The sequence below is a fragment of the Mus pahari genome, chromosome 12 (genome assembly GCF_900095145.1).
Source record: "Mus pahari chromosome 12, PAHARI_EIJ_v1.1, whole genome shotgun sequence".
Classification (NCBI taxonomy): Eukaryota; Metazoa; Chordata; class Mammalia; order Rodentia; family Muridae; genus Mus; species Mus pahari.
In genome coordinates, this window is record NC_034601.1 from 27,614,388 (window position 1) to 27,632,899 (window position 18,512).

An 18,512-nucleotide genomic window follows, 5' to 3' on the forward strand; every position below is an offset into this window, starting at 1 on the left:
AAAAAAAAAACAGCATGACTGTTAGATTTCTGAGGCATCTTAAAGATATAGAACACGGAAAGACACCATAGTGTGACCTTAACAGGTGAGATCATGTTTATTAGCAAGCACTACAAGGTACAGTTTCTCTCACAGGGTCTGCAAAGGGACAAGGCTGACTGGAACCCTTTATGGGGTATGGGGTGAGGGACTTGGAAATGAGGACATTGTTGCAGCCACGGGGGAGGTATGGGGGGGGGTCTGCAGTCTTTCCTTCACGAGATTATTTGCCTAAGGTGAAGGCAAATTATCTTGTGAGATGAGCTGTCTCAGTGGACATTCCTTTCTGGGCTGATTATAACAATTGAGAAGGTCAGCTGCTTATAGGAATCCACAACCACGGCACTCTGTCATTCCAAAGCCTAAAAGCATAGAAAAGGGTGGGGAACAGAGCCACCAAAGAAGAGGGGGACAGGAGCATCGACTCTTTCTCAACTGCTTCGAGCTGAGGAGGTCCTTCTCGGAATTGGGTTAGTTCTGGGTCTGTAGAAGAAGGGTTACTCGAGTCATTTAGCAGAAGAGTTTTAACTTGACCACTGTTGGAGGAGGGTCTTGTGCTCTGTGTGTCCAGATGCTGATTTCTGTGACCCAAGATCTAGTTACAGTCCAGAGGTGGGCATTGTCATGAACATTGAAGAATCTCCTGTATCGATGTTGTATAAAGAAATGCTCCCTGATTATCTCCGATTGGTTAATAAAAGGCTGAACAGCCAATGACTGGGCAGAGATAGAAAGGTTGGACTTCTGGTCCCAACCAGGAGTCTGAGGGAGAAGAAGGGGCGTGTGGCAGATGGAGGGAAGAGACGACAGGTATGAGAGCCTGGGAGACCGTGGAGGATTCACCTGGAGGGCACACATGGAACAGAACAAGCCAGAGTAAGACTCGAATGGCAAGTAATGGGGCATTTATCTGGCATTAACAGCCAAGCCAGGTTAGAATACATCGGAGCTTGCCCAACAGAGTACCAGCAGCTTGTTAGTAAAACTGACCAGCTCTCTATGTCTTTTCAGGAGCTGTACAGGCTAAAGTGGACGTAGCAATGTCTGCAGATATCTGTGACATGATATCTGCACCCTGTGAGTAGGGATTTTATAAGAAAACTTTATTTATTATTATTATTTAAATGGTTCATATCATAGAAACTGTCCTTTCTAGTAACCAGAAGGCTTTCCTCCCCTTTAAAGGTAAAAGTGAAGAAAGATCTATTGTCTCTTTTTAAAATAACAGTCAACAAGTTCAAATTCAGCTATAGGCTAGTGGAAAGGTGGTGGCACACACATTTAATCTCAGCACTCAGGAGGTAGAGGCAGGCAGATCTCTGAGTTCCATGCCAGTCTGGTCTACAGAGGGAGTTCCAGGACAGCCAGGGATACACAGAGAAACCCCGTCTTGAAATAAGTATTTTATTTTTTATTTATGTGTATGGGGGTGGGGTATTGTGGAACTGTAATGGCCCAGGATTATGGAGGAAGGTTGAGAGAACTTTAACACTAATTACCTCAAACATGAGGATGGCAGGAGTTGGCAACCTCCTCCTTCCCAACCTGGAACCATAAAGCTGCTCCCGCACCATCAACCCTAGTAAGAATGTATTACCCTTACAATTCAGGCTTCATTCCTCCTTTGACCTTATAGGTTCCCCACACCTACAGCCCCCAAGTCTGCAGATGAAGCATCTTCCAACAGCCCTGCCCTGGCCAGTGGTACAGGACCACACAAGCCTTGCCCCAGAGACCCGGGCCACCTCCCTAGGGGCATAAACACCTCCCCCCTTTTTTTTCCCCAATAAATAATCCAGTGTGTTCACTGTCTGTGCACACATCACTGACTGAGATCCCACACTGCACCTAACAGCACTGGGTTAAGTTTCCCTCCCTCCAGTTCAGCTTAGTGTGCAACAGGAAGACACACGGCACAGCAGGGTGTGTGCAGGTACTTCTGAAGGCTAGAAGAGGGGGTCGGATCCCCTAGAGTTGGAGTTATAGGTGTCTGTGAGCTGCCAGATGCGGGTGCTACCAACTGAACTGGAGTCCTCTGGAAGAGCAGCCAGTGCTCTGAACCACTTAGCCGTCTCTCTAGCTGCACACTACATTTTGAAATCCATTAATACTTTCATATGATTGCCTCCTGAGAGGTCTAAGATGAAATAAAGCCTTTCCTTCTCCCAGGCTGCTTTGGGTCATGGTGTTTATCACAGCAACAGAAAACAACCTGGCACCGCTTCTCCGCTAATTCCTGGATCTAAACGTATGGCCCTCCACGAATCTTACTCTTTCTGATGCTAATGGATCTAAGGCTGTGGGAAACTGTAGGAACGTAAAGGTGTGGCTGGACGAGATTGAGATTCGCGCAGACCCTTTGATTTCATAAACAGCGGCACTGAAATTAAATCCAAGGACAACCATTCTGTTCTGCTGGCCTCTCAGGACTGCTGCTGTGTGGAAGAAGGGAGTCTTTCTGTTTTTGTTTTTCTTTTTGTTTTTGTTTTTTGTTTTTTTTTTTAACTCAGCCCATGTTTATTTATTAAGTTCTAAAAAAAAAAAAAAATCTGATGGCATTAGTAAAAATAGCATGCTCCTAAGTCTGCTGATATCAACCCAAAAGTGCCAACGTGCACCCCCTGCCTCGATGGGCCCGAGCTTACCTTTAGCTACCTTTCCTTTGATTCTAGCTGCCAAATAGCAAAAGCCCCAAATTCCCCTCCTTTCCAAGCTACAGAGCATGACCTTAAAAGGCTCTCAGGAAACCTGCTTAACTTGTGAGTTCCAACACCGGATGTAAGATCATCTTCTGACCGTAGCGGACCTGTAAGGCTTGCTGTTTGCACCAGCTCAGCTTGGCATAGACCTCCTTTTACAGAGTAAATCTTACTCAGTTTTTAAGTCTGTGGCACAGGTCTGTAGGGACAACAGAACACTGTTTCGAAGAAGCCGTTTCCATGATTCTTGGAGCCTGGGGATATCTGTGATTGCCAAACTGTCGTCTTCAGTCTCTTCCTCTCCCATGTAGCCCGCTCTTAAGGTACTGTGCATGCCTGCTGAACTCCTCAGCATGCACAGTCCCTTAAGTGTGGTGCCTAGCTCCCCTTCAGTCAGCACTTCCTCACAACTGATCACAAAGGCTCCCTCTTCCCTTCCCATCTCCTGTTTGCACCAGAAATCCCAGCATTCACACAAGAGCAGCTTTTCAGTTTCATCCTCTGTTTCCTGCAGTGCAGCATCTCGGACTGTCACCATCTGAATGTCAGCCGTGTCATCTGTGTTGTTAGGATAGGGCTCAGCAAAACCATACATATGAATCAGTTGCCAGTCATTTGCCTATATGTGTTGAAGATTTCATGACCTTCAAGAATGGGCTGAGTAGCCACCATCCAGAGATAATCTGCAGAGTACTCTAGATGGGCATTATGATTGGCTATGTGGTTTAGTATGTCTGCAGCAGGCACCATCAAGGGTGAGTTGGGCTCCTTTTCACCATCATCTTCCTCCAGCGGTTCTTGAAAGCTATAAGCCATCGCAGGGGCCATGAGCAAACAGAGCAAACAGAGGGGCTGAAGAGGTTGGAGTGAGCCTCCATGAAGGGCAGGACGATGGAATAGTATTTGCTATGGATGTTCACCAAATCCTTCTCCATGTCCTCCGGGACACCTGTACCCTTTAGGAGTCGCAACCTCTCTTCCTCCGGCCAAAACATGGGATGCTCCAAATGCCCTAGCTCTGGCCAGAGCGCGAAGTAGGGTGAGGCTGGCTGGGGCCTGCAGCTCGTGGCGCAGCGCCAGCAGCAGAAGCACCCACCCAGACAGGCTCTGCAGCGCGCCTCGCTCCTTTCGCGCTTGGCAGGGACCGCTATGCTGCGAGCAGAGTCTTTCTTCCCTAAATCCATAATGATAACTTTTCGTTGGTACTTTCTCCTAGGCCATGCAAATGTACCCCTTCCCAAAGACCAGACATAGTACCACCCAGATGGCCATGAAGATGGATTTCATAGAAAATGAGTTACTGCCGGGCACGCGTTTAATCCTAGTGCTCAGGAAGCAGAGACGGGCAGGAACTCTGAGTTTGGTCTGAAGCCAACCTAGCCTACAGAGCAAGTTCCAGCACTACACAGAGAGACCCTGTCTCAAAAGAAAAAAACAATAAAAAAAAAAAATAAGAGTTATCTTTTCTGACACTGTTGTTTCTGGTAAAGCAGACATATCAGTGACACAGGACATAATAATCTCTTCCTAATTTTGAATTTCTTTCCATTTTTATTTTAATTTTTTTCCAAGACAGGGTTTCTCTGTGTAGCTCTGGATATCCTAGAACTCACTCCATGGACCAGATTGGCCTTGAACTCAGAGGTCCACCTGCCTCTGCTTCCCAAGTATTGGGACTAAAGGTCTTTGCCACCACAGCCTAGACTACTAATTTTGCATTTCTTAAGCTGGAACAGGATCAGATGTAGTAGGAGCAAATAAATATGGCTCTGCAGTTTCTGGCATGAAGGGGGTCTCAGCAACTGACAGGTGTCAAGACAAGATGAAGAGAGATGTTAGGGGAGTCACGGCCAGTGAAGGGTATAGTCTGAAGAAGCGTTGGGGTAGAAGGGAGGGATAGATGGCGACCATTTGGATCTTCAGGGAGAGACCGCCATGAATCGGATGGGGCAGGTGGACAGGAGGAGGGAGGCCAGGAAGTCAGGAGTGGAGGGCTCACACGGTGTGACTGGGATGGGAGCTGAGAACAAGAGGTTAGAGCAGAAAGCAGCATGGTCAGTTCAAAGTCACTCTGGCCTCACGTTTGACAGCCCCCGCAACAGCGCTCTCTGACTTGTTTGAGGTCTTCCAAGTTCCAGAGCTGCATGCACACCAAATCACGCTATCATCTGACTCGGTGGCCCTGCTCAAACTTGCAGGAGGTCGGATTCTTTCCGTTTTACCGGTAGACTTAAGCAAGACTTCAGGGCACGAGGTGGACTGAGATGAGTATCTCTAAGGCAGTTAGACAACTTAAAATGAGCTCCCAAGCTGGGCTCCTCCGGTCCCCTAGAGTTGCCTTGAATGCCTTCACGACTGCAGGGGGTGGGAGCTGGAGGTGGATGCTAACTGAAGTCCTCACGATCTGCCTCCTCCTCCTCCTCCTCAGACCATAGCCTGGGGTCCTGCAGGGTGAATCCATCACACAACACAACACAAGCCAGGCCAAACCAACGTCCTCACACTTCTCAAGAAGTGGCTGAAGAATCAAAACAGGATGCGCGAATGTTTCATTTCCTTGTGAAAGGCTGGAACTCTTCCCAAGAGAGTGAAGATACTGGACTCTGTTGGATGTTAAACACTAGCAGCCTCCAACGTCTCTTCCTTCAGAGCTTTCTGGTCTGAAGGAGTGGTTTCCCAGAGAGCTTGCCTGGCTGGAGCTCGGGCCCACAGGAGTTCCATTTTAGGAACATTTACTGAAAACCTAGAGACGGTCATGGGGAGAGGCCCCAGGACTGCAAAGCAGGAAAGCAGAGGGCACAGGATGCAGGAGTATCAGCATTGAGGAGTAGGAAGAAGAACCTTGCAATACACAGGGATAATACACCTTGACCAACGCAGAAACAATCTACCTTGTGCAGTTAAGGATGTGTTGTTCATCTGTCCTGTGCTTGTTTGACCCGTCTGCTCTGGGTTTGCTTGTTCACTTGGGGCAGGAGGTCCGTGTACAGGAAGTAGGTCAGGATGTATGCTTTCCCCTGACTGGAGCTGATGAGAAATGCAGTGAAGCGTGTAGGGTTTGCCTTTTTAAGTCTCTGCAAAACTCATAGTCTTTTACTGAGGGTCCCAGAGAGGTCCTGGCCAGAGTCCATCCTCCTGGCCAGTATTAAAGCTTACTTCAAATTTGGCTTAAATTTGTGGTAGTGGGCTTATTCTCACCCTGTGGGATGAACAGATGCTGGGCTATTTTTTTTTTTTTTTTTTTTTTTGGTGAGTTGAATTTGAGTGGGTCACCCAGACACCTGAGAAAAAGACTCTGAAATTTAGAGAAAGCACACAAATACATACTTATACAGTGAGGAGAGAGAGAGAGAGAAACAGAGAGAGAGAGAGAGAGAGAGAGACAGAGACAGAGACAGAGACAGAGACAGAGACAGAGACAGAGACAGAGACAGAGAGAGAAGTATCTAACCCCTCCGCTCATAGATAATGCTTGGTATTTGTACACCTCAGAGCTAGTTTGTTTCTACAAAAGCTCTTAGAAGCGGGTAATTATAGAAGATTTTAGTGGTCCTTCTATGCTCTACATTTGTCTATGACGTCTAATCATAAAACAAGAATGGGTCTTTTAATATTCCAAACGCTTCTATTGCTGGACAAGAAAGGTGCACGTTGGAAAGACCTCTCCCCTGCAGGCACTCGATGGATGCATCATCAGAGAGCGCTCAAGGGTTACTCTGGAGAAACTCTTGGTTGCTTAGTTTCGACATGGCCTGACGCACAGCAATACCTGGTATTTTATCAAAACAACAGTGAAAAGAGGAAAAGAACTGGGGCATGAGCTATGAAGGCACAGCCAATCTTAGTCATAGAGTCTATTCTGTGAACAAGTGGAAAATCAGAGGCATCCCTGAGACAGGAAGTAGGGGACAGACAGACGGTCCCAGAGCAAACTCAGACTTCGGTAGGTGATGAAGCACTACCGTCTCTGGCACTGAATAGGTGGCCTCTGCGGCTCAGGCCTCAACATAGATTTAGACCCAGCCCAGTGACTGTGCTTACCATCTAGAAACTGGCCAAGGCCAAGGCTGCATTCCCCCAGAAACTAACTGCCCAGAGACATTCAGATAGGCTGGAGTGGTTGGTATCTACAGGTACAGTTCTTGGGAAAGTTCTGGGTGGGTCAGAAACATCCTGAGTAGAGCCACCATGACAGGATGATCGTGGAGTCTGTCCTAGACAAGAGTTGATTGATGCTAAGTTCCAGCACCCATCCTCCCTGCCTGCGTGAGCTTGCTTGGGATCAGACAAGTAAAAAGGGGGAAGTGGGCCGAGTCTATTGCCACACTCAACAGAACTTTCACCCGACTCCAAATCGAGGTTCCCTAAACGTGCACTTCAGGACCCTTCCCTTCGTGTCTTGTGACTATGGAAGTGGGCAACGGGAGGGGAGCTAGGGAAGATAGTAATTTTTGTGTTTCTTTCCTAGCAGGATTTGTTTGTTTGTTTGCAATTGTGACATAGACAGTATTTGCTTTAGAGACATCCTAACCTTGCTCTTGCCCGCTCAGGGTCCGTCTAGAGGAGAGTCCCAGCGCAGAGCTGTGAGGACTGGCTAGTCCACAGCCTTTTCCAGGGCTCTTGGTGGAGTTCCCGGCTTGTTCCTCTGGTTTATAGTTTCAAAAACTCCATTTTATTAGTTCATTCAAGGTTATCAAGTAATCTGTACCCAAGGTCACAGAACACTGATTTACAAGGCCAGTTCATTAGTGTGTAACAAGCAAAAGAACCAGTGTGTTCTTCAGAACGGGATCTAGTGTCTTCTCAGGAGGGGAAATCCTCCCAAGAATTAGGACAGGTGGGTCACTGGGTAATTTCAGACTCCCAGCAAAGGTACTGAGTGGTTTTGAGGCTGTTTTATTTAACTTTGGGTGGGATAGCCACCAAAAATCGTCAGTGTCATCAAAAAATTTTTAGACTAATTTTTAGAGTAATAGGCCACATAGCTGGAAAAAGAAGAAGAAGAAGAAGAAGAAGAAGAAGAAGAAGAAGAAGAAGAAGAAGAAGAAGAAGAAGAAGAAGAGGAGGAGGAGGAGGAAAGCCACCAGGCAGCTATCATGCCAGCTGGCCACACAGCTTGCCCTGTCTGTGAGGAGAATGGAGACAGTTAATGTGATTTCCTCCCCTGCAGCCCTGTGCTGCAGCTCAGCAGCCCTGGCACCACCTCACAGTTAGAAATGCAAAGTCATCCCCGACCCCCTTGACCTTCCAAAGCAGAATCTGCATTTTTAAAAGGGCCAGGGCCTTCCATGCACATTAATGTTTGAGAAGTGCTGGGCTAGAATCAGGCTCCAGCAGAAAGGCACTTTCACTCTCACTGCTGCAAGGCAGTCTGCTGCTGTAACATCAGGGTGAGATCTCCATCTGAGCCACAGTGGCTGCGGGGCTCAGCAAAACGGACTCCTTTCCCAGAATCCCCTCTGTCCAGCTCTCGATGCTGTCGATGCTCACCTTGAACTCCTGGAGTTGACTTTATTACAGAAGCCAAGGGTCCTCTTCAAATGCTCCAGTTCCTCACTGAAACCAGTGTGTGTGTGTGTGTGTGTGTGTGTGTGTGTGTGTGTGTGTGTGTGTGTGTGTGTGTTTAAGACAGGCACTTACTCTGTAGCCCTGTCCTGGGCTAAGTTGTAGACCAGGCCAGCCTTGAACTCACAAAGATCTGCCTCTGCCTTCCTGGGATTAGAGGTTTGTGCCACTTCACTGGGCTCTGAAACAGTAATCATTTACTTATTTAATCTATTTGTTTATTTTTAAGGATGACTTATCTTTTATTTTTGTGCATTGGTGTTTTGTCTGCATTTGTGCCTGTGTGAGGGTGTGAGACATTAAAGAATCTTAAACTTGGGTTCTGCTATTAAAAGCAGTGCCACTTGTAGCCAATTACTTTGTCATCTTCATCCATAAAATGGGTACAATTCCTGAGGCCAAATAATATGACAGAGACATAAGTAAGTTTAGGGACTCTGTTAACATGAGGTGACTCTGAGACCTGAATCCTCGCCATGGAATACAAGTCTTCTGACATTTAGGACGCCCTTGACATAAACCAAAGGAAGCCAGGCCAGCCCTCCCAGATGTGACCACCAAAAATTTGCCTCCTTGAACACATTTCCATGTGGAAATGAAACTTTGGGCAGAATCGGTTACCAAACAGAGGGAAATTTTGTCTACTATGTGTATTAGGCCAAGGAAACCAAAAATTTTCTGATGATTCAGTATTTTTCCTGCATATTGAATTTGCTTACTTGGGATTTTTATTTCTTGTCTTCTTATAATTCTCCCTCCTCCCCCCCTCCTCCTCCTTTTCCTATAATAATTTTAATCGAACTCAGATAATCAGGATTGGCAGCAGGCTCCTTCACCTACTGAGATAGTCTGCTGAGCCAAGTAGCTTCTTTTACACAGTTGTTCATTTTCTTCAATTATATAAACAGTAACAACTTCTTTTCAAAGGCCTCTTTTTTGTTGTTGTTTTGTTTTTGTTTTTTTTTCAAGACAGGGTTCTCTGTGTAGCTCTGGCTGTCCTAGAACTTGTTTGTAGTCCAGGCTGGCCTCATACAGAGACTCAGGGACCAACCTGCCTCTGCCTCCCAAGTGCTGGGATTTGGGGTATAAGCAGCCACCAACCAGCTTTCAAAGGACTCTTCTTAATAAAAAACAAGCAAACAAACAAACCATCAAAAAACTTTCACTTAGTCAATGTTTGACTATATGATACATAGTTCATCTAAAGTATTAGGACATCAGATTTCAATTATGGAGGGAGGGAAATTCAGATAGAGGAAGGCCCCGATTTCAGAAGAAGGAAGGTGAGGAAGTGAAAAGCCAAGCTGACATTTTAGAAACAAGATTAACATAATCCTTTTAGCTAACCCCTCAGCAAAGACAGGTGTACGGATCCTGGAAACATAAAGTTGTCAGGAAGCAGGAATAGGCTTGCATGGAGACTGTGGAGTGGGACCATCTGCAAAGTTACACTGCAAAGTCAAACTGTATAGAATTGGATGGGGTTGTCTCATTATAAATATGAGTGCAGATTTTGAACTGAATCTGGGGTTTAATAAAATGGATCTCTGAATCTTCTCAAATTGTCCCACTAAAGTGGTCCCTGCAGCTGTGTAACTGGGGGGCAAGGTATGCGGTGCTGAAGTCTAGATTGTGACCGGGTCTGTAAGGAGGCAGGCTGTGGAGTTTCAGGAGCTAGGTGACCTAGGTTTGGATTCTGGTTAAGTTTAGACAAAATATTCAACGTCTCTATAACGGCAGTTGCCACATCTGGGAAATGGTGATAATATTGTAACAAGGTGCCAGGCCTTAGTAGGCCCTCAGACCTTAGCACAACTGACTCCATGATGGAAGTACCTACCACTCAGGCTGTAAAACTCGGCAGGTAGACAGCACCGCCTGACAAAACTAAAACAAAAGCCAAATCCTTCAAGGTCTACCTAGTCCTGGGAAAGTCTCTCAATGGACTAAGCTTGCTTTTTAGCTCCTGTGGTTCCCCTTCTGGCTCACTGTTCTTGTTAACTGAAGGATGTCAACCCAGAACGTGGTTTTCGTGCTTAAAAGCTCACCACGAGCAAGGTTCACTGCAATACTTAGATCCTGAACGGTAGCTAGCAGGCTTATAAAGACTTTGTATCGACTCAAACCCATGTCTGAGCAGTTTTCTCTAATGAATACCCCACCACAACATTGATTTTAATTTATAAACCGAGGAGGATTGTGATGAGGGCTACATGAACTGGTAGGTTTAAAGCCTTATGATACCAGCACATAGTATATACTTAATAAATGTTAGCTACTGTCCTTAACTTCTAATAATAAGGATGTTCTCAGCCAATAGATTCGATTATTTTATTATATATATATATATGCTGATTACATATGTGGATGCATGTGATTACAGTGCCATCAGAGGCATAAGAGGATGCAGGTCACCTAAAACTGAAGCCACAGGCACTTGTGAGCCACCTGATGGAGCACTGAGGATCAAATGGAGGTCCTCTAGAAAAACAGCATGTGCTCCCAACCACCCCGCCACCCACCTTCCCAACCACCCCGCCACCACCTTCCCAACCACCCCACCACCCACCTTCCACCCTCTATCATTAAAAAAATTTTTTTTTATTTTGTTTTTGTTGTTATTTGAGAACCAGTTTCATTTTGTAACCAGGGTGGCCTCCCACTATAGAGATCTGTCTGCCTCTGCCTCCTCCATTCCTGGATTAAAGGCATTATGACACCACTCCCAACAAAAATTAATTTTATCTTTATTTTTACTTGAGACAGGCTCTTGCTATAGAGTCCCACACTGACTTTGCTCTCAGGATGTTGGCCATGCAGGCCCTAACTTGATCCTTCTCTAATGCTAGGATTGCAAGCTTCTGCCACCATCTCTTGGTCCTGCTTCTCCAGTTTTGGCTGGAATGGACCAGTGACGAACTACAGCATACATTCTGCATAGAGGTAGTATATTAAGTTTCAGCAAAGTCTGGAGATTGTACTATACATGGAAAAGAGGAAATGTGAAATACTATTGAAATTAGTGAGTACTTGGCAAAAATCCTAGTTTTGGTCACGTTATGGTGGTCAAAAAGCAGAGAGAGTCACCCCTCCTGACCTTCCTCTAATTAGCCTCACTTCCTAATAGCAGCCTTGAACATGTGAATAGATTCTCACTCTTACTATCCATGCTTCTGTCAATCAGCCGGGGACCACGCCTCCAACATATGAACCCCTTTGTGGGATGGAGGGAAGCTGTGTAGTCCCCTAAAACAACAATATGTTACTTCATATCTAAACAACATAGTCCAAGCTACCCAAGACTCCGAAAGGAATTGTCTCATGAGAAATTACAGTTTTACTCTCACTGGGAAAGTAAGAGAGAAACTAGTCATTTGTTGGAATGAAGTAGTGGGATTTTATTAATTCAGCCTTCATTTCATGAGCACTTATCCAGAGTGAACACATGAATTAATGTTGCTTCCGAACTGAAAATTCTACCATGAAATTAGTTCTATCTTACCCAAGCACAGGTAAATCTCATGCCCTATATTTTCACATCATCATATTAGTTAGTATAAATATCCTCATAATTAATTAAAAATTAATCACCTTCCTTTCCTCCATCTAAGTAACCTTGGCCTTTTGCTATAAAGTGGGGCAAACCCCTTCCAGTCAGACCAGTCTGGGTATTGCTTCTGTTCTATCTTCTTGCATGAGGTTTTGTTTTTCCCCTGGTGAAACAAGACCATAATGTAGTCATCAGTAGAGTTTCAAGTCAGAACTGTTCCAACAAAGTGTTGAAAGGGAAAAGGGGGAAAACCAGAAAACAGTACCACCATTAAGACTGTGACCTGATTCCCCGGGCAGTGGTGACGCACTCCTTTAATCCCAGCACTTGGGAAGCAGAAGCAGGTGGATCTTTGTGAGTTCACGGCTATCCTGGTCTACAGAGAAAGTTCCAGGTCAGCCAGAGATACTCAGAGAAACCTTATCTCCAAAATCTAAAAAAAAATAAGGGGGGGGCACTAGAGAGATGGTTCAGGGATTAAGAATACTGACTGTTCTTCAAGAGGTCCCTGGTTCAATTCCCAGCAGCCACATGAAGGCTAACAACCATGTGATAATTTCAGATGCTTTCCCTAGCCTCCATAGGTACCAGGCATGCAAGTGGTACCCAGACATACACATAGGCAAAATGTCTATGCAACGTAAAATACAATAAATAATTTTAAAAAGCTGGTCAGCACTTGGCAGGCAGAGGGAGGCAAATCTCTGAGTTTGACGCCAGCCTGGTCAATAGGGCATGCTCCAGGACAGCTTACATAGAGAAACCCTGTGGTGAACCTCCCCCACCTCCAAATAAGAGAGAGAGAAAGAGAGAGAGAGAGAGAGAGAGAGAGAGAGAGAGAGAGAGAGAGAGAGAGGAAGGAAAGAAAGAAAGAAAGAACAAAGAAAGAAACAAAGAAAGAAAGAGATAAACCAATCCCACTGCTAGTCTTTGGACCCCATCCTGCTCATACACAGTGGAGTTCCACATTTTAGTTTTTTGAGTCTGGATCTAAAATTATTTCCCTGGACTTCAATTCCATGGAAAAGAAAAAAGGAGATGGTATGTTACACAGGCACTGTGGTCAGAACTCACTGTGGGTTAGAGTGGTTTAGAGGTCTCTAGGAAGACCTGCTGTGCCTTACCCAGCCACAGTGTGGGCCACAGCTTAAAGGCTTCCTGTATCTGCGCTTCTGCCTCAGCCTCCCAACTTGAAATCCTAGGTCAATATTTGTTCAAGTGCAGGGTGCCAAAGAGAAGAAACAAGGAGCCAAGGACCAGGGAGAAACCTTAACTTGGAGCAAGCCGTTTATTCTGCTCCCTATGAAGGCTCTGGCCTGAGACTGAAGGCCTGGGACTACCTCCTGATGTCATCAAAGACAGGTCATACTACCCGCCAGGGCATATGTACACAGTAGGAGTATTGTCATGAAACTTTCATTTCAATTTCATGTGTGCCCCTACACACACACACACACACACACACACACACACACACAAAGTGAAGGCGAACATTTTTCCTTGAGGCCTAGTTTAAAATGTTTGAGAAACACTGATTGAGGTGACCCTACCACTGATTTGGGCCACTGTCTAGTACTCACTCCATAAGGAACATTCATTAAGTGGACAGACAAATGCCATTTTTGTTTGTTTGTCTTTTGACAAGATAGGGAAGAGCTGAGATAGGATCTCACTATATATATATATATATATATATATATATATTATTAGTCGGTGGCACAACCGACTAATAAGAGCAAGACCTCAAGCCTTCCTCCTCCTTGTGCCAGTCACCTGGCTGAACTGTACTCCCAGTTCCTTCCCTGCCCAACTTTATTGCTTTGCCCAGTCTGTAGCTCTGGTGAGATGCGTACTATGCCTTCGCTCTTGGAGGGCAAGCAGTGAAGGTTCTCTTTTAGAGCTGGGGCTGAAGAGGAGAAAGTATTTTCATTCGGTTTTGCTTTTATGCTAGCAGGCAGTGGTGGTGCTTACCATTCATCCCATCATCATTGGAATCAGAGGCAGGAGGATCTCCAGCAAGCTGGGCAAGAAGGGTCTACACAGCTAATTCCAGGACAGCCAGGGCTGTAGACAGACAGAGGCCCTGTCTCAAAGCAACAACAAAAATAAATAAATAAATAAATAAACCCACCTTTTTCTGGTTTCCAGACATGCACTTATTAACTAGAATCTAAGTCACAATTTGGAACAAGATAGAACCACATATGCCCCTCTGTGAAGACAACACAGCCCTTTCAACCGGTGCATTTAGTTGTCACAGACTGTGTCTTGCTTTTATTTTTGTTCCTATTCAACATTTACATGCTATTTTTTTTAAATAAAAAGATTTATTATTATTTATTTATTGTTATATTTAAGTACACTGTAGCTGTCTTCAGACACACAAGAAGAGGGCATCAGATCTCATTACGGATTGTTGTGAGCCACCATGTGGTTGCTGGAATTTGAACTCAGAACCTTTGGAAGAGCAGTCATTGCTCTTTACCGCTGAGCCATCTCTCCCTAACATGTTGTTTTTTTTAACTTTATATTTAACCCATACATGAAAACATAAAAAGTGGGCTGGCTGGTGAGATGGCTCAGCGGTTAAGAGCACTGACTGCTCTTCCGGAGGTTCTGAGTTCAAAGCCCAGCAACCACATGGTGGCTCATAACCTTAATGGGATTTGACTCACTCTTCTGGAGTGTCTGAAGACAGCTGTAGTGTACTTACATATAATAAATAAATAACTCTTAAAAACAAAAACAAAAAGCATAAAAAGTGAACCTCGAGACATTTTGATGAAGTTACATAGTATGTAATGTTTACATCAATCTAGACAGGTCTCCTTAAATGTTAATTTTGTCCTTATGGTAAAAACATTCAAAAATCCTTTCTAGAGGCTGTGTGTCCCTGACTGCCTTTGAATTCCCTGTGTAACCCAAGCTGGCCTGGAATTTGAGATTATTGTGAGAGATCGCACTAGAACCCCTTGCTCCTGTATTTTCTTAAAATACCTTGCTGGGAGTCAGAGGCAAGCTGATCTCTGAGTTCAAGGCTATCTAGGTCTACAGAGTGAGTTCCAAGACAGCTGGGGCAACAAAAGAGAAAACCAAAGAGAAACCAAGCAAGCAAGCAGACAAAAATCCTCCACAGAATTGTTTTCCTAGGAATGTGTTATTTGGGACAATTAGGGACTCCTGAGCTGTGCTTTGTGTTGACCAAGGTAACAATGTTATTATGTATTGAGTAATGTTGTATGATGGGAAAAGACATGTAAAGAATGGGGTGGGGTGGGGAGAAGCCTTTAGCACTGAAAAGACAAACAGCAGAATATGTCCTTAAAGAGTAAGCAAATAAGAGCCGTGGTAATGGGATGCCAGGCTCCGTGGTACACACCTTCACTCTACCACTCAGACGCAGAGATGGAAAGATTTCTGAGTTCAAACCCAGCCTGGTCTACACAGGGAATTCCAGGATAGCCAGGGCTACATGGAAGACCCAGTTTCAAAAAATAAAACAACAGCCGCAAAAAGAAATGTTATCATTTGCAACAGCAAGGATGGAAGTTGGGAGCAGAGTGGTGGTTGCCTAGGTCTGGGAAGAGAAAGGGGGCAGGGATGTAGGAATGAGGTCCAGTTAGACAGAAGCCAGAGGGCTGGGGAGACGGCTCAGTGGATAAGGCTCTTGTCCATTCAGATGTCAGAACTGGAGTTCAGATCCCTAGAACCTCCGTAAAAGCTGGGTGAGACCTGGTGTCCCATCTGTAATCCCAGTGCTTGGAAGCCAAGATAGAGTTTCCAAGGCAGAGTGGCTAGCTAGCTTATTGGAAAGACCTAGCTCCAGGTTCTACGGGATATCAATTGGAGAGTGGATAATCCTTGGCCTTCTCACCCATATGCACACATGTGCATGTGTAACTAACACAAGCATGAAAACATGAAAACACACTGGATCACAGCACATATACACTTGCACATTTTTATACACATTTGCATTATAGACACTTTTGGGTTTTGGAGACAGGGTTCCTCTGTGTAGCTCTGGATGTCCTGGAACTCACTTTGCAGACCAGTTTGACCTCAAACTCACAGAGATCCACCTGCCTCTACCTCCCAAGTGCTGGGACTAAAGGCATGAGACACCACTGCCTGCCCATCCTTTTTTTTTGTTGTTGTTTTGGTTTTTTTTTGTTTTTTGTTTTGTTTTTATAGAGAGAGTCTTAGCCTGGCAGTGGTGGCACATGCCTTTAATCCCAGCACGGGGAAGGCAGAGGATCGCTGAGTAGGAAGTCAGCTTGGTCTACAGAGTGAGTTCCAGGACACCAACTCCCAGTGTGTCCTCTACCTCTTCCTCCAGTGTGCTCCCATTAAAAGTGTGAACCACCAAGCCTGGTTTTGTTAAGTTTTGTGTGAACTCTAGTGCATGTGATAGTATGTGTGTGCACCTTTTGGTGGAACTGGAAGAATCCTTTTGTTGGTTTATATTCTGAAAAGCAGTCTGTGGAAGATTGGCTTCTGAAAATGGGTAGCTTAAATAAAAGTTATCCAAACTATGTTTCACTGTGGTTCCCCCCCCACTCCCATTTTCACCCCCACTCCACCCCCACCCCCACTGACATGGCCTCACTATGTGGCTCTGGCTGTCCTGGAATCCACTATGTAGACCAGGCTTACAGTGATGGGATTAAAAACTAACCAGACATGTTTCATTTTAATCCTGCAAGCTACTGAGCCTCCTGGAGTGGGAGAGAAAACACCCACTTTGGTTGTCATGGTGATAAGGAATGACAATCCATGACAAAATAGGTGAATGTATAGAACAGGAGGCAAAAGAAATGGTTTCTTTTCTATTCTGTTATATACAGGCTCTGCAACAAATGAAGGCAAATTTGCATTCGGGGGATCCTGCAACCTGCCCCCCCCCTATAAAAGGGGCTAGTGGGGGATTTAATCATATTGAGTCCACTATCACTTGATAATGCATGAAAAGAAAAATATTATCACTTCTTGGTCTTTTGGCTAAGATCAAGTGTGAAAAGAAAAATATTGGCATTCTCTTTGATGTTGACTTTATTGTTTCTGTTAGTATAAAACTATTACTTACAGCTCCATAGAAACAGATAGTATTCAATTGCATTTTCTACCCCCCCCCCTTTTTTTTGTCACAAAGGTATCAAATTTTCACCCCAGACTTGGTGCAGCTCGGTTAGTAGAGAGCTTGCCTACCACCTAGGATGCCCCGGGCTCCTTCTTCAGCATCCTGGGTGCAGTAGCATAGGTTTGTAATCCCAGCACTTTGGAGATGGAGACTGGAGGATTAGAAATTCAAGACCAGCCTGGGCTACATGAGATCAAGTCTCTCTCTCTCTCTCTCTCTCTCTCTCTCTCTCTCTCTCTCTCTCTCTCTCTCGGACATTTAATTTATTTACATTTCAAATGTTACTCTCTTTCCCAGTTTCCCTTCCGCAAACTTCCTATCCCATTTCCCTGAGACCCAGTCTTTAAGAAAAAAAAAATGTTTTCCATAAGATGGTTCAGTGGGGTAAATACCTACGTTTGATCCTGCACAAGATGAGAGGCAACCAACTTCCAAACATTGTCCTCTGACTTCCTGAGCACCCAGGTTCATAACCACACACACACTAAAAATAGAATTAAAAAAATTAAGTGAAACAGAAAGACCTTCACCTAAAACTGCCATCATTGTTTTTGTTTGCTTTGATTTGTTTTTTGAGATGGAGGTTCTTGCTTTACAGCCTAAGCTGGCCTGGAAGTCACCCATCTTTCTGCTCCAAATTCTGACCTATGGGGATACCAAATACTGCTGTGTGCTTCTGTGCTTCTCTTACAGGGACTCAGTCCATTGCCAGAATCATTATTTCTTCTTTTTCTTCTTCTTCCTACTCCTCTTCCTCACCCCTCTCTTCCCCATCCCCCTCTTCTTCCTCCTCTTTTTTTTTTTTTTTTTTTTTTGTTTTTTTGTTTTTAGACAGGGTTTCTCTGTATAGCCCTGGCTGTCCTGGAACTCTCATGTAGACCAGACTGGCCTGGAACTCAAGAGATGTGCCTAATTCACTGGAATTAAGTTGTGTGCCACCACGACCTGCTTATGGTCTGAATTTCAGAGATCTCTCAATGGCTGGCCCATGTCTATCTTCTGCCAATGTGCTCTGGCTTTATATATTTTTTCTGGAGTAGTACAATTTGGACACAGAAGGGTCTAAAGGGACCAGCAGTTAGTAAATCCCAAGTACTTGCTGAATTTTAGAGCAGATAAGCCAAAGGTCGAATACGTGACTGGGAAGTAGATGAGTACTTTAAAAGACATTCCCAGGGTCCCGAAGGGAGCCCTTTTGTGGTCTAAGATCACTCTCTTTGTAGTTATTTGTAAATTTACCGCAGGCTGGGCAGTAAAGTACAGATAGGAAGAAAAGGGTGTGAACGTTTGCAGTTTTAACAGAACTCCTTTTATTTGCTATGCATTGCAACAACCCTCTAAAAGCAATAACGGCGATAAACATGCAGGTTAATCTACAACTTTATCACCCTAGTAAATCATTGGTTCCTATTTTCCCTTCCATAGGCTGAACATAGTGAGCACTGGAAGCTCTTTGCTTGGCTTAAGCGCAGCTTGTTAAAATCTAAAAAAAAAAAAAAAAAAAAAATTTGCACTTTTT

The 18,512-nt window shown here is 44.8% G+C and overlaps 1 pseudogene; it reads right to left on the reverse strand.

Annotated features, from left to right (window-relative positions):
• Nucleotides 1-2,791: 2,791 nt before the first annotated feature.
• LOC110330043 lies at nucleotides 2,792-3,748 on the reverse strand (annotated as a pseudogene).
• Between the last annotated feature and the right edge of the window lie 14,764 nt (nucleotides 3,749-18,512).